This window comes from Heterodontus francisci, chromosome 28, assembly GCF_036365525.1.
Source record: "Heterodontus francisci isolate sHetFra1 chromosome 28, sHetFra1.hap1, whole genome shotgun sequence".
Classification (NCBI taxonomy): domain Eukaryota; kingdom Metazoa; phylum Chordata; class Chondrichthyes; order Heterodontiformes; family Heterodontidae; genus Heterodontus; species Heterodontus francisci.
The window spans coordinates 40523327-40539704 of record NC_090398.1 but is presented as its reverse complement, the minus strand read 5'-3'; positions in this window follow the sequence as shown (position 1 = coordinate 40539704).

Here is a 16378-nt window from a genome sequence, read left to right as displayed (position 1 = left end):
GACACCATTCCTTCTTTTGCCAATTACCGTAAATATGTGCACTCTTGTGCCTGATCCTTCAACCGATAGGAACAGTATCTTCCCTTTCTGCTTTGTCTGGACTATTCATGATTTTGAACACCTCTATCAAATCTCCGCTCAACCTTCTCTTCTGCAGCAACATACTCAAAACTGCTCCAATCTATCTACATAACTGACGTTCCTCATCGCTGGAAGCATTATCGTGAATCTTTCCTGCACCCTTCCTAAAGTCTTCACAATTTACCTAAACTGTGGTGCATAGTACAAAGGACACAGTACTCTGGTTGAGATTGAACCAATGTTCGACACAATTTTAGCAGAACTGCAATAATCACGGGCCAATATTCATCCAGAGTAGCAGCAAGATAATAAAATTCAGCATCCACGATCCAACAAAGGTATTCAGGACCGTGCTGGAAGAAGGAAATAATCAGCAGCAGAAAGTGTTACCACTGACTCTATTTCGGGTCAGGATAAGTTATTCCACAGAGGATTTAGATTTAGATTTAGAGATACAGCACTGAAACAGGCCATTCGGCCCACCGAGTCTGTGCCGACCATGAACCACCCATTTATACTAATCCTACACTAATCCCATATTCCTACCACCTCCTCACCTATCCCTATATTCCCCTACCACCTACCTATACTAGTGACAATTTATAACAGCCAATTCACCTATCAACCAGCAAGTCTTTTGGCTGTGGGCGAAAACCTGAGCACCCGGAGGAAACGCACACAAACATCGGGAGAACTTGCAAACTCCACACAGGCAGCACCCAGAATTGAACCCGGGTCGCTGGTGCTGTGAGGCTGCGGTGCTAACCACTGCGCCACTGTGCCGCGATTTGAATGCGGTGACTATGTTGCACTGCTATTTACCTGTTAGTAAGTAGTTTACATCCGTTTCTGTTTCATACGTGCCAAAGAAAAATCAATGCACTTCACATTAAAACATATTACCAGTAACTTCAACCAACAGAAAAAAAAATCTTTCCATTTCAGCCTCTTCCATTCATACAACAGGAAAGCAGTTTCATCACGCAAAGATATTATTCACCTGAAACACAGTGCAACTCGAAAGTGACATGCTTCTAGTAATGTATGGCCACTGGGGTGAGGTGCGACATTCAATTTAGTGTGAGAAACTCATTAGAATTTTACAGTTATAGATACTCCCAGAAAGACATGGTCACAGGTGTTGCATTGTGATAAATAACCCACAGTCAGTATAATTCTGCAATGACTGATAGCCACAGTCATGCATGGTCACCGTTGTCAGCTGTTCAATTATGTTGGTTAAACAGACTGAGTACAATTGTACAATATCTGACAGTGCCAGAAATATCTTTCTTCAGATAGATCCCGACACTGAAGTTTGATTCAACAGTCTAGAATACTCCAGCAAATAGAGTGACAGGACATTTCAGAGAGCCCACGAACTGCAAATAGATTTGTTTTCAATTGAAGCAATGGAATGAAACCATCGAGGTAATTCAGAACATTCACCTTAACGAAATGATGTCACTGACCGACTGTATGTACTGGTCAACCCTAGTTCAAAGTGTAGCATTATCAGTCACAGTACTAAACCAGAGATGAAGTCTGGCACAGATTTACACCGCTGCAATTGTTGAAGTCACTTACCAGGAACACCAATGGAGCCAAGGATCACGAAGTATATTTTCAGGATATTTTCCATTGAAAGATGCATTTTGCTGTGTGTGGAGCAACCTGTTCTGTCGTGTTGCAAGCAATATCGTTGAATGAACTCTGAGACCATGCATTCCCCGAGTATTCAATTTATACCTTGCAGAAATTTTCAAAAGACATTGATGTTGCAACCTTTGTTTTGTTTTGTACTCAACAAGCAAGCTACAACAGCTGTGTTCATCCCTTGTTTTGAGAGAATATTTTTAGCACAGAGATTGAATTTGAAAACCCCAAAGACCGGACAATCTTATCATATCAATTAATGAATGATAATTGGAATCTGTATTAACTCAGCAATGATGACGTTTCTTGAAACACCATCACTCCCATCTCAAAATCTTATATTGTTTTCTTCATTCACTCTACTGTATCCATTTACTAATTGAATTCTGAACGTTATTCTGCTCACTCAGGGCTCGTAAACTGAACTCTGGATTGTGGCTGCAGCGTTGAAATGTGGGAATTCAACGGAACAATTATTTAGAGACATCTTGTCTATGGATCCTCAAACTAACACAGCTGCTCAAAATAATTCAGCATCTCATTAATATCGTTCTGCAAAATTATTCCTTCCATCACACTAATACAAGATCTCAAACTAATACAATTTCTCAAACTAATACGGGACCTCAAACACGTACAGCCCCTGAATCAAATACAGCCCCTCAAACCAAAACAGCCTCTCAAATCGAAACAGCCCCGTAAGTGAATACAGTCCGTCAAACAAATGCATTTTCTCACACTAATACAGCAGCTAAATCTAATGTAACACCTCAAATGCATCGAAACACCACACCCTGCATTTCCCTTCCCAGCCACGCGCCATTCTGATCTGGAACTCTATCACCATTTCTTCACTGTTGTTATGTCATTATTCTGGAACCCACTTGCAAACGGCATCACGACACCTTTTGGACTGTAGCGGTTCTCCGAGGAAGCTCATCATCACCTTCTCAAGGGCAATTAGGAACGGATGTTAAATGCTGACCTTGCCAGCCACGGTCACATCCCGAAAATGAATAAATTCAACTTGCCAAATAACAAACCAGATGCTATAGAGGTGAAAGGTATCTGGCAGAACACGTACAGAAATCTGTCAATGTATGGACACAGCATAACAAGCTATCAAATTGCAAAGGACGGTCTGAAATGTATTGCTTGAGGGATACAATAAGATATGTATAATCCTTTATGCCGATTATACCAGACCTGGAGTACTGTGTGGAATTCTGGTTGGCATGTTAAAAGAAGGATATAGAAGTGATTGAGAGGGTACAGAAGCATTCTACAAGTGGTGCCCGAAACATGAGGGCATACCCATATCTGGAGGATGAACAGGATGCCGACTTTTCCCTTGAAATTAAAAGGTTAAACATCTACCTAATAGAAGTATTTAAAGTGATAAAACTTTCTGCTACAGTATATGTGGACAGACAGCTGGATTTTCTACCCAGCCAGTCGTCGCTTTCCATGGCAGGGGCTCAGCAAAGAGTTGGAGTGGCAGTGGCCGCCACAAAGTCCGTCACCTGGATTGTCCTGGCGGCCTCTCCGCCGCTTTTCGAGGGGACCTTGCTTTCCAACTGCTAATTCGATCTTTGCTTTAATGTAGTAGTATTGCACAGCGAATTTAGCTTCAGTTCCCGAAATTCAGCACAACGTGTGACACTCCACTGCCTTCATTTTTCTATCCAGGGAAGGCTGGCACGACCGAGGTATGGAAGTGCTCAGCTCTGCAGTATTGGTATAGGGAAGGGAGGCAGGGGGTGAACACTACAGTGTTTAGGGCGGCACAGTGGTGAGCACCGCAGCCTCACAACTCCAGCGACCCGGGTTCAATTCTGGGTACTGCCTATGTGGAGTTTGCAAGTTCTCCCTGTGTCTGCGTGGGTTTCCTCCGGGTGCTCCGATTTCCTCCCACAAGCCAAAGACTTGCTGGTTGATAGGTTAATTGGCCTTTATAAATTTCCGCTAGTATAGGTAGGTGGCAGGGAAATATAGGGACATGTGGGGATGTGATAGGAGTATGGAAATAGTGTAGGATTAATATTAATGCGTGGTTGATGGTCGGCACAGACTCGGTGGGCCGAAGGGCCTGTTTCAGTACTGTAACTGTTTGAAAGAAAGAAATTAAAAGGGGCCCACTCTGCTATTCTTGAGAGGGGAAGGGGGCAAAGTACTAGAAAGGAGTGAATCAGTTCCTTGTACCCAATAATTTGCCCTCCACTGTGAATAGGCTGGGTAGCCTGTAATTACTCAGTCTATTACCTTCTCCCTTGTTAATCAACAATACAACATGTGCAGTCCTCTGGCAGCACGACTGGAACCCGAGAAGATTGGAAAATGATGGTCAGAGCCTCTGCTATTTCCTCCCTTGCACCTCTGAGCAGTCTGAGCCTGGTGAATTATCAGCTTTCAAAGATGCTAATTCCCTTCAATATTTCCTCTCTCACTGTTTATCAAATTCAATATTTCAAACCCCTCCTCGTGGACTACAATGTCTGATTCGTCCCCTCTTTTGTGAAGAAGGCACAATGTATTCATTAAGAACCATACCCACATCTTCAGCCTCCACGGGTAGGAAAAAGGAGAGACGATATAAAGTAAAGGATAACATTCTAAAGGAGGTGCAGGAACAGACAGATCTGCGGGTATTTGTACAAACATCATTGAAGGTAGCAGGGCAGGTTGAGAAAGTGGTTAAAAAGCATTAGGTGTCCTGGGCTTTATAAATACAGACATAGAGTCAAAAAGCAAGAAGGCTATGTCAGACCTGTGTAAAACACCGGTTTGGCCTCAACTGGAGTATTGTATCCAATTCTGGGCACCACACTTGAGGAAGGATGTGGAGGAATTAGCGAGGGTGCCGAAAAGATTCACAAGCCTGGTTCCAGGGATGAGGGACTTCAGTTACGTGGATAGATTGGAGAAGCTGGGGTTGTTCTCTGTCTGTCTCTGTCTTCCTCTCTCCATCTGCAATGTAATAAACAGGGAAGGGAATAGTAGTCGACCTCAGGAGGCCAGAGGCAGTCTGGTGAAATGGTCAGACACGTGGCAGGTTAACTTCAATGCTGAGAAATGTAAAATGATGCATTTTGCAAGGAAGGCTGAGGAAAAGCGATATAAACTAAATGGTACAAAGTTAAAATGGGTACAGAGACAGAGAGATCTGGGATTCCATTTGTGTCACTTTTTATATCTTAAAGATTCAATTTGCGGCTTGCAATCTGTAACTTGAATTTAGCTTCATCCTGAAAAGTGTGCGCAAACGTGTTGGGAAATGTGTCAAAAGCTATTTCCATTCATGCATTCCTGCACTGTGGAAGTGTGAGCTATCTTTGCAGAGACAGGAAATAGGAGTGTTTGAATGGACCTGCAGCTTTTGGTTGATGCAATAAGGTGAAAATTTGAATTGTGTCCCTTGCAGATCCACAGAATTGAAGGTATTTTCACAACACCACATGAAGTAGTTTACCAATGTCTGACAAACTTCAAAGACTTCAGACACATGGAAGAAGAAGAGAAGGGAACAATATACAAACCCTGAGGCAGTCAGACAACAGCAGTAGGTCAATTAGTCTCTTTTTATGGGTTTTAATTTGAAGGCCTGATCTGATGATTGAAAAGCAGGAGTTCAAATCCCATACTGAGCTCTTCTGAATTTGAATTCTGTTTTTTCTAAAGTAACATAAATCTGGAATTGAAAAACCTCCAGGATGGAATGATTCACTCCTGTCTACTCGTGCAAAACTCGTGTGTGTCTCTGTTTTGCTGCATTTATCAACGATTTAAGATGATGGGATAGAATGCCACATACCCAAGTTTGCCAATGACACAAAAATAGGTAGCATTGTAAGCAGTGTAGCTGGAAGTATCAAATTGCAAAGTGATATTAATATATTAAATAAATGGGCAAAACTGTGGTAGATTTCAATGTCATTTTAAAAGGCTAGAACAGAGTACTTTATAAATGGTGAAAAGATAGAAACACTGGAGGTTCAAAGAGACTTGGGGCGTCCATGTCCATCTGAGTGCAGTGTAGATTTACCAGAATGATAACTGGACTCCAAGGGTTAAATTATGAGGTGATATTACACAAACTAGGGGTTTATTCCCACATCCACTGGCTGCCACTTATGAACTCAACTAGCTACATCCTCAGAGAATTCCAGTAGATTTGTCAAGTACGATTTTCCTTTCGTAAATCCGTGCTGACTCTGTCCGATTCTACCACTGTTTTCCAAGCGATCTGCTATAAAATCTTTCTTAAGGAGTCTAGAATTTTCCCCACTACTGATGTCAGGCTGACTGGTATATAATTCCCTGCTGTTTTTCTCTACCTTCCCTTTTTAAATAGTGGGGTTACATTCGCTATCCTCCAATCTGCAGGAAAAGTTCGAAATTCTATAGAATCTTGGAAGATGACCATCAGTGCATCCATTATTTCTAGGCCATCTTCCCTAAGTAATCTGGGATGTAGATTAGCAGCCTGCCATCCCTTCAATTTCCCAAAAGCCATTTCTCTACGAATACTGATTTCCTTCAGTTCCTCTCTTTCACTATGCCCTGTGTTCCCCAACATTTCCGATATCATATTTGTGTACTCCTTTGGGAAGACAAAATCAAAGTATGCATTTAGTCGGTCAGCCATTTCTTTGTTCCCCATAATAAATTCCCCTGTTTCTGACTGTCAGGGACTTACATTTGTCTTCACCAAGCTTTTAGTCTTCACATACCTATACAAACGTTTATAGTCAGTTTTTTATGTTCCCTGCAAGCTTTCTCTCTTGTCTATTTTCCCTTTCTTAATCAGTCCCTTGGTCTTCCTTTGCTTAATTATAAACTGCTCCCAATGCTAAGGTCTGTTTTTTTCTGGCAAATTTGTATGCCTCTTGCTTCGATCTAATGTTATCTCTAATTTCACTTGTGAGCCATGGTTTGGCTACCCTTCCCGTTTTGCATTTGTGCCAGACAGGAGTAAATAATTGCTGCAGTTCAGCCATGCACTCTTTGAATGTTTGCCATTGTCTATCCACCATTACCACTTTAATTAACGTGTACCAATCCATCATAGCCAACTCGCACCTCATAAATTCGTAGTTTCCTTTAATAAGATTCAGGACCCTACGTCACTCTCCATCTTGGCAACCAATTCTATCATATTATGGTCGCTCATTCCCAATTGGTTCTTGAACAACTAAATTGTCAATTATTTCCCTTTCATTGCACAATACCCAGTCTCGGATATCCTCTTCTCTCATTGGCAGTTGCCTGATCTCTATACGATAACTTTATTCATCTGCATATTACGTATCCTGTCTAATTTGGCATTTAAATAAACTTTATCGCTCATCTGTTTGTTAGTCCTCTCCTTTTAAAAAGAACTTAGTTTTGTTTAGTTTAGAGATGCAGCATTGAAACAGGCCCTTCGGCCCACCGAGTCTGTGCCGACCATCAACCACATGACCTGACTATTAATGGACCTTCTCTGTGTCTCAGCGATTTGCCTATGCATCTGCTCTTCTATCTCTCCCTGACTGTTTGGCGGCCTGTGGTACACTCCCAACCAAGTGGTTGCCGCTTTTTTGTTTTTTTTTTACGCTCTACCCATATGGTCTCTTTTTAGGAACCTTCTAAGATATCATCCCTTCTTACTGCAGTAATTGACACCTTGATAAACAGTGCAATGCATTTCCTCTTTTACCCCCTCCCCTGTCATGCCTGAAGATTCTATACCCTGGTCGAATGAGCTTGTTTCGTGCTGTAAATTTCATTGATTCCCTGCTGTACGAGTTTGTGTACTGTATGAGTTTGAGCAGCATTATTACTTTAGGATTTTGTGTTTGTTTCATTTGCTTGCTTGAGATACACTGCTATTAGGAAGTCTCTGCATTGGTTTCAACTGCTGTATTAGTTATAGAGTCATGGAGCCATTTTACAGTGCAGCGTGAGATCATTTGGCTTATCGAGTTCATGCTGCTCTCTGTGGAGCTATGCAATCAGCCCAACGCCTTCACTCGACCCCATAGTGCTGAAATCTCTTTCTTGGAAGTGGTCATGCAACTTCCTCTTTAAGTTTGTTTCTGCTTCTGCCCACCTTGTGGGCTGCGAGTCTCGCATCATTTCGGCCGGCTGCACACAGAAGTGCTTCCTCATGTTCCCCCTTCATATGCTGCCCAAACTTTTCTATCTGTTTCCCCTAGTCGTTGTAACATTGGTTAATGGAAACTGTTTCGCCTTGTCAAAGTTATATAAGACTATCACAAACGTGTACACTTCCATTAAATCTCCCATCAATCTTCTTTGTTCCAAAGAGAACAAACACAGCTTTTCCAACCAAACCTTGAAACTAAAATCCTCCATACCTGGAACAGCTCTGGTAAATCTCCTCTGCAGGCTCTCCATGACTCTCTCATCCTTCCTGAAGTATGGTCTCCAGAACTGGAGCCAACACTTCAGTTGCTGTTTTAGTTTGAGAAGCTGTATTAGCTGCATTAATGTAAGGTGAGGTTTTAGTTTAAGGACTGTATTAGTTTCAGGTGACCTATTATTTTGAGTTTTGTATTGCATTACGATGCTGATTTTGAAATGTCTGCATCAGCTCGAATATCTGTATTAGTTGGACGGACTGTTTTGAATGGAGTTACTGCTTTGCACGGAGGGTTATTATGACTTGAACGGCCAGAATCAGTTGGAGGGTTTGGAAAGTTGGAGGGCTTTTATCGGTTTGAGGGGCAGTATTGGTTTGAGAGTAAGTATCTGTTGGAGGAATTATATAAATTGAGGGCGGGGACTGCATCGGTTGCAGAGTCTGTATTACTCGAGTTGCTCGAGTTTCATGCATTGTCATACTTTGAAGTTCTATATTACATTGCAATGTTATATCAGTTTATGGTGTTCCATTAGTTGCTGGTGCTGTATTAGTTGAATCCAGTAATCCATGAACACAAATACCGCATTTTCGTCATGTAAATGAATGTTCACTGTTAAAGAGGGCAGCCACATCTCAAAGTGCAGCAGATTAACCCTGATAAAGATATTGTAACATTTAGAATGCAGTTATTGAATGGCCACCGTTGAGAGAAGGACATCGGTGAGAAAAAAAATATGGGATCGAGAAATGGAACTGATGGCCCTTGAAAGAATAACCTCATTGCTGGTAGAATACAGGTTTATTTGTATTGATTATTTTAATGTGACTCAAATTTTCCAGTCTTTTGCGTTTTGTAATTGAATCTCAGACCCAAATATATTCTATCAGTTCATGGGCTGAACTGGATGTCGTAATCTATTTGTTCAAATTTAAATGTATGAACGATGTTGCAACCTCAGTATCTCCATGGTGATCCCACAGGGTATAAATTAAAGACTCCGTGAAGGTATTGCCTCGGAGCTTAGGACAGTGACATGGTGAGCAGCACGGAGGGACAGATCGCTTCACAGAGAAAATGCATCAACCAGTTGACAGTATAGTGAAAATATATTACATGATCCTTGCCGTCATTGGTGTTCCTGATAAGTAACTATAATCTGATGTGTATATCTGTGCGGGAGCTGGACCCTGGTTTTATTATGTAACTGATAATAATACACGGTGATCTAGAGGTCTCAACTATACAGACGCACAATCAAAGGTATCATTCCCTTATGTTGAATGCTTTGCATTACTAATGTTTTTCAAAAAAAATTCTATTTCCTTAGCTGTTAGTAACTGACCGGCAGTCTGAATTATCAACTTAATACATTTAGTGAAATATTGTATACTGTGCCATTAGAACTCCATGAATGCTAGTCCCTGATTGAAAGCATTCGTGGGAGTATCAGTCGCTGCAGAATTGGGTTGAGCGTGGGCTACTACTTGGAATGGAGCACCTGACCCCACCCAGAGCCATGCATTACTGGGAATATCTATCACTGCAGAATTGTACTGAGAGGGGGTCACTAACCGGAATGAAACAGCTGATTGCAGTGATCATGTACTACTAGGAGTATCTGTCACTGCAGGCTTGTACTGAGTACAGTTATCGAATGTGGTTCTATTTTGAAATCATTGCTTCAAGTGACTGATTTCTCCATTCTATGAAACAGCCTCTGTGTGTTAAGAATGCAATTGATTGCAAAGGGGAAGTTTGTGGTCAATGTTTGGCAATTAATGTTTAAATGGAAATGCGTTGATGTTGTTCCGTGTTGTTTTGAAATACCCCAACAGACACAGATATTTACTATTTACTGACAGTTAAGCAGCAGGACAGCGCTCTTACAGCATTTAAATTCCCTGCAGCATGATTTTTCTTAACAAAATACAGAATCAGAGCATTGTTACAACACATAAATAGATATTTCGGCCCATCATGCATATGTTGGCACTCCAAAGGATAAATTTATCGAATGGCATTCCACTGCATTATCTTCGCAGCCTTCCACATCCTTCCTTTTCCTATAACAATTCAATTCCCCCTCGAATGCCTCGGTTGAACTGGGCTACATCACACTCCTATGCCGGCCATTCCAGATTCTAGCAAACACCTGCGTGAAAAAAAAGCTTTTTCTCATGTTGTCATTGCTTCTTTTTTGCAATTAGCTTATATCTGTAGTATTTTGTCCTCCACCCCTCCACCAATGAAAAATGTGCATCCCTATCTCCTGTGTCTGCACCTCGAACAACTTGAAATATCCCCATCAAATCTGCTGTCAACCTTCTTTTATCAAAGAAAAGAAAACCCTCCCAAGGTCTGCAATCTATTTGCGTAACTGAAGTTTATCATCTCTGGGACCATCCTCGTGAACCTTTTCTGCATGTTGTCTGATCTCTTCGTAACTTTCATAAAGTCTGGGTCCAAGAGCTGGGCGCAATACTACAGTTGAGGCTGAACCAGTGTTCTCGTCAAGTTTATTATAATGCTCTTGCTTTTGTACTTTTTTCTCATATGAAGAAGAACTAAGATGATTTTCTCTCAACCAGACCTATCACTTTCAATGAATTATGCAGGTACACATCCAGCACGTCATTCTGATCCTGGACCATAATTAGAATTGGGCCCTTTAATTTATATGGTCCCTCCGCATGCTTGCTAACAAAATGAATCACTTCACACTTCTCTGCATTAAATTGCATCTGCCACATCTCCTCAATACCAGTCACATTTCTAGGTCATTTTGGAGTTTTACACGATCTCCTCACAGTTAACAATGCTTTCACATATCGGATCATCAGCAAATTTTGAAGAAATGCCCTGTGCACCAAGGTGTAGAACATTAGTGCACATCTTGTACAGCAAGTATCCTAAAACTGTCCCTTGGGGAACTCCACTGCAAGGATTCCTCAATTCTTAATAACCATTATTCTCTTTCTCTTGTCGCTCAGGCAATTCAATATTATATCCACGTTGCTACGGTCTGTTTTAGTCCATAATTTTGTCACTGTCTGCTGTGTGATACTTTATCAAATGCTTTTTGGAAGTCACGATCTTCAGCGCGGCGGCCGACACTCCAATACATTCAGTTCCCCGTCCAAGGGAAGCCAGAGTGACACGAGTGGCGAGGTGGGAGAAGTGAATATTTGCAGAGTGGTGGAGAAGGTGTCAAAAGCCGTCATGGGTACAGGTGATGGTGGGAAGATGTGAACATTTTGTTTTGTGCAGTATTGTCAGGGGGGTGTGGAGGTCACATTTGGAGGTAAATGTTTTGGGGGTAAGTGCAAACAGTTAATGCAATTGTTATTTGAATGTGGGTCAGGGGCTTGAGAAATGTATTTCCTAATGTTTTTGCGAGGTGGGGCGGGGAGGTTGTATCTTTAAAAAAAAAATAAGCCGGCACAGTCGTCTTCCCTTTGAAATGCCACCAGCGCCTGCACACAGGCAGCTGATGCAATTTCTGATGATGGACAGTACACGCCTCCACGTGATTGGGGGCGGGACTGCATGGTAACTTAAAACAGAGGCATGCGAGACGTTGCACCGACACTTGGAATATGGTTAGCAGGACTGTTGTGCATACGCTAAGTGATGTAATTATTGGGTTCTTTATTACTTTTAGATCAGCTGCTTGCTTTTTTTAAAGAATTCCTTTCGTCTTGAAATTAACTCCAATCCACGATTTGCATTCTGATGGCCCTGTTCCCAGGTTTGCCAGTTTTGATGATTTGTGAACCTGTACGACTTTTTCCTCTGCAAACAGTCGGACACTTATTTTCCAAGAAGAATTTTGGGATGCTTAATCGTCTAACCAAATTCCAGAAGTCTACACTTAGATCTACTGAAATTGTTTTGCTATTTAAATAACCATTGCGCAACTTGATCAATTAGTATAAATCTATGCATATATATCTTCTTCTTTGACCTCCTTGTCTCGAGAGACAATGGGTAAGCGCCTGGAGGTGGTCAGTGGTTTGTGAAGCAGCGCCTGGAGTGGCTATAAAGGCCAATTATAGCGTGGCAGACTTTTCCACAGGTGCTGCAGAAAGAATTGGTTGTTAGGGCTGTTACACAGTTGGCTCTCCGCTTGCGCTTCTGTCTTCTTTCCTGCCAACTGCTAGCTCTCTTTGACTCGCTGCACTTTAGCCCTGCCTTTATGGCTGCCCACCAGCTCTGGCGATCACTGGCAACTGACTCCCACGACTTGTGATCAATGTCACAGGACTTCATGTCGCGTTTGCAGACGTCTTTAATGCGGAGATAAGGACGGCCAGTGGGTCTGATACCAGTGACGAGCTCGCTGTACAATGTGTCCTTGGGGATGCTGCCATTTTCCATGCGGCTCACATGGCCAAGCCATCTCAGGCGCCACTGGCTTAGTAGGGTGTATATGCCGGGGATGTTGGCCACCTCGAGGACTTCAGTGTTGGAGATACGGTCCTGCCACCTGATGCCAAGGATTATCTGGAGGCAGCGAAGAAGGAATGAATTGAGACGTCGCTCGTGGCTGATGTACGTTGTCCAAGCCTCGCTGCCGTAGAGGACACAGGCTTGAAACACTCGGCATTTTGTGTTCTGTGTCATTGCGCCATTTTCCCACACTCTCTTGGCCAGCCTGGACGTAGCAGTGGAAGCCTTTCCCATGCACTTGTTGATTTCTGCATCGAGAGACAGGTTACCGGTGATAGTTGAGCCGAGGTAGGTGAACTCTCGAACCACTTCCAGAGTGTGGTCGCCAATATTTATGGATGGGGCATTTGTGACGTCCTGCCCCATGATGTTCGTTTTCTTGAGGCCAAATTCAGTTTAGGCAGCCGCAAACCTGTCGATGAATCGCTGCAGGCACTCTTCAGTGTGAGATGTTAATGCAGCATCGTCAGCAAAGAGGAATTCCTTGATGAAGATTTTCCGTACTTTGGTCTTAGCTCTTAGATGGGCAAGGTTGAACAAACTGCCACCTGATCTTGTGTGGAGGAAAATTCCTTCTTCTGAAGATTTGAACGCATGAGAGAGCAGCAGGGAGAAGAAGGTCCCAAACAGTGTTGGTGCGAGAACACAGCCCTGTTTCACGCCACTCAGGATAGGAATGGGGTCTGATGAGGCGCCGCTATGCTGAATTGTGCCTTTCATATTGTCATGGAATGAGGTGATGATACTTAGTAGCTTTGGTGGGCATCTAATCTTTTCTAGTATCCTGAAGAGACCACGTCTGCTGACAAGGTCAAAGGCCTTGGTGAGATCAATGAAAGCAATGTAGAGGGGCTTCTGTTGTTTACGGCATTTCTCGTGCAGCTGGCGAAGGGAGAACAGCATATCAATGGTGGATCTCTCTGCTCGAAATCCACAATGTGACTCAGGGTAGACACGCTCAGCCAGCTTCTGGAGCATGTTTAAAGCGAATCGAGCGGACACGTTGCCCACTATGCTGAGCAGGGTAATTTCACTAGTTGTTGCAGTCACCATGGTCACACTTGTTCTTATGGAGGGTGATGATATTGGCATCGCGCATCTCCTGTGGTACTGCTCCCTCATCCCAGCACAGGCAAAGCAGTTCGTCCAGTGCTGAAGGTATAGCAGGCTTGGCATTCTTTAAGATTTCAGGGGTAATGCCGTCCTTCCCAGGGGCTTTTCCGCTGTCCAGAGAATCAATGGCATCACTGAGTTCCGATTTTCTTGGCTTTACGTCCAGCTCATCCTGGCAGAGACTGGGCTGAATTGAGGGTGGTCTCAGTGGCAAAATTTTCCCTGGAGTACAGATCTAGGTAGTATTCCACCCAGCGGTCCATTTGCGTGCATTGGTCAGTGATTGTGTCCCCTGATTTCGATTTGATGGGGAAATCTTCATGGTGGTTCGCCAAAAGCCCTCTTAATGCCATCATACATTCCTCTGATATTTCTGGTGTCAGAAGCCAGCTGAATATGACTGTATAGGTGTTGCCAGTGGTCATTTGCGCAGCGCCTGGCTGTTCTTTTTGCAGCGCTTTTGGCTGCTTTATGTGCTACGGATGTTAAATCGCTGGGGGCTTTCTTGTAGTTCAGCAATGCAATGCGCTTAGTGGCTATGACAGGCTCCAGCTCTTCAATGTGAATTTAAACCAGTCTGCATTCTGCTTCACACGTTTGCCACAGGTGGTCATTGCTGAGTCAAAGATGGCGTCTCTGATGTGGGCCCACTTAGTCTCTGCATCCCCTGTGGGAGTGTTTTGAAGGGCTTTGTTGAGTGAATTTAGAAACTTATGTAACAGCTGTGGATGAGAAATTCTGCTTGTGTTGATGCGCGGGCGGCCCTTCTGCTTGGAGTGATGCAGCTTTTTTGATTTGAGGCTAACCTTGCTGCACACCAGGGAGTAGTCAGTGTCGCAGTCTCCACTGTGGAAGCTGCATGTGATTTGAACGCTGTTTAAAGAGGCTCATATGTGTATATATATATATATATTTCTGCTTCCCCTTCCCTTGATCACATTGATCACATGGATGTTGAACAGCAGCCTTGCCAGCGTGGATCCATGTACAACACGACTTTCCACCAGCCATTAGTATGAGTATATACCATTAATCCATATCACCTGCCATCCGTTTTTATTAGCCAGCTTCCTGTTCATTCTGCTGATTGTCCCTTAACTCCACAAGCTACAAGATTGGTCATGAATCTGCATGTATATAGAGGGCCATGTGAAAATTGCAGTATATTACATCCACAGAATGAATTTTTTCCACTCATTCTGTTTATTATTCAAATAATTAGGTACGATTGGTCAATTGTGACTTTTCTTTTGGAATATGGGCTGATTGCTCTATAAGATTATGAGATTCTCGTTCTTTTCATTAATTTTTCTCTATCCGAATTTCGGTACCTCTCATATCAGTAATGCAATCCTACCTGCTCTATGGTACAGGGAGTTATTCAATCCATCCTTGTTTTTAATACCAGAAGCACCTTGGCTGTCCGTCACTTCTCTGGCTTTATTCCCTATTTGCTGATTAGTAAGTAACAGATATTCGTGTCTCTGCTTTCTCTTCCCGATGTTTTCTTTTACTATCTGTGCTTGCAATGGATCTGAGCAAGAGGCCTTATCCTCATTTTAATAACTTCAACAAATATTTGACCACTTTCTTTCTTAAATGTTTTGATGTTTTATTTATTATCTCTTGTGCATTAATTTATTTCCTCTCCTGAGAGATCTCTATCTTTTCATTAGACACCAAATCTTATCTGCTGGTTCAGTCTGCCACGTCTGTCCACAGCACGTGTGACCTCTTATCTGAGCTTGGAAGGTAATCCAGATGTTACTTTATATTTCTGCCCATATCAGGCTCCCCTCTCTTGCCCAAGGTCCAATAAACCTGATCCTTCCTTAAACTCAAAGGGAATGCAAATTTTCAGGACAGATAACATGAGATCTGTTTCCCTCGATCTTACTCTGATGATGCATTCTGAGGGCCCTATTTTGAATTGTTTCGTTTCGTTCCATTCACTCGTCATGACTTCTCTCTTCCTCAATTGCTTTATTCTGGGAATGAAAACACTCGCCAGATCCTGATGCCAATTCCTGTGCAGGGACACTGTTGCCAACTATAGGTGTGTTGTCCTCCGGTGAAAACATGGCGATATTCCACACTCAAATCGTCACTATGGGAGCCTGTGTGTGCCCTAGCTATGCTATCTTTGTGTAGGATAGGTGGTCTATTATTTGTTCCAATTCTACTCATGTCTCCTCCTTCACATATATGTTTCCAGTTATTTTGAAGACTGTGTCTTGAACTCGAAATCTTTCATAATCTTTTCCTTCCATTTCCACATTTCCATAAGCTTCACATAGGCCGTTCCTGAAAACTTTGTTCTATTCATTGAATTATCTACCTCTATTCCAGGGGATTGGCTGTACACCAAAATCTTCAATTTTCCCACCGACTCCGACATCTACCTTTATTTCACTTTCCGCTTCTTGGAAATATTCTGTTGCAGTCTGCAAGTTTCTCAACCTCAGTCCCATTTGTTATGAGAATCTAACTTCCACATCAGTGCCTCCGAAATGTCCTCCTTTCCTCAGCCGAGGGTTCCTCCCTCCACGATGGTTAACAGGGCTCTCAACCATATGAATACTTTTATCCGAGAGATTAACTTCATTCTTTCTCCTCCCCTCCAGAAACACGGTGGGTTTGCCATTGTCCTGACCGTCGAAACCTTCAGCCTCCACATTCAATGCATCGCCTTTCAAATTCTGTCACATCCG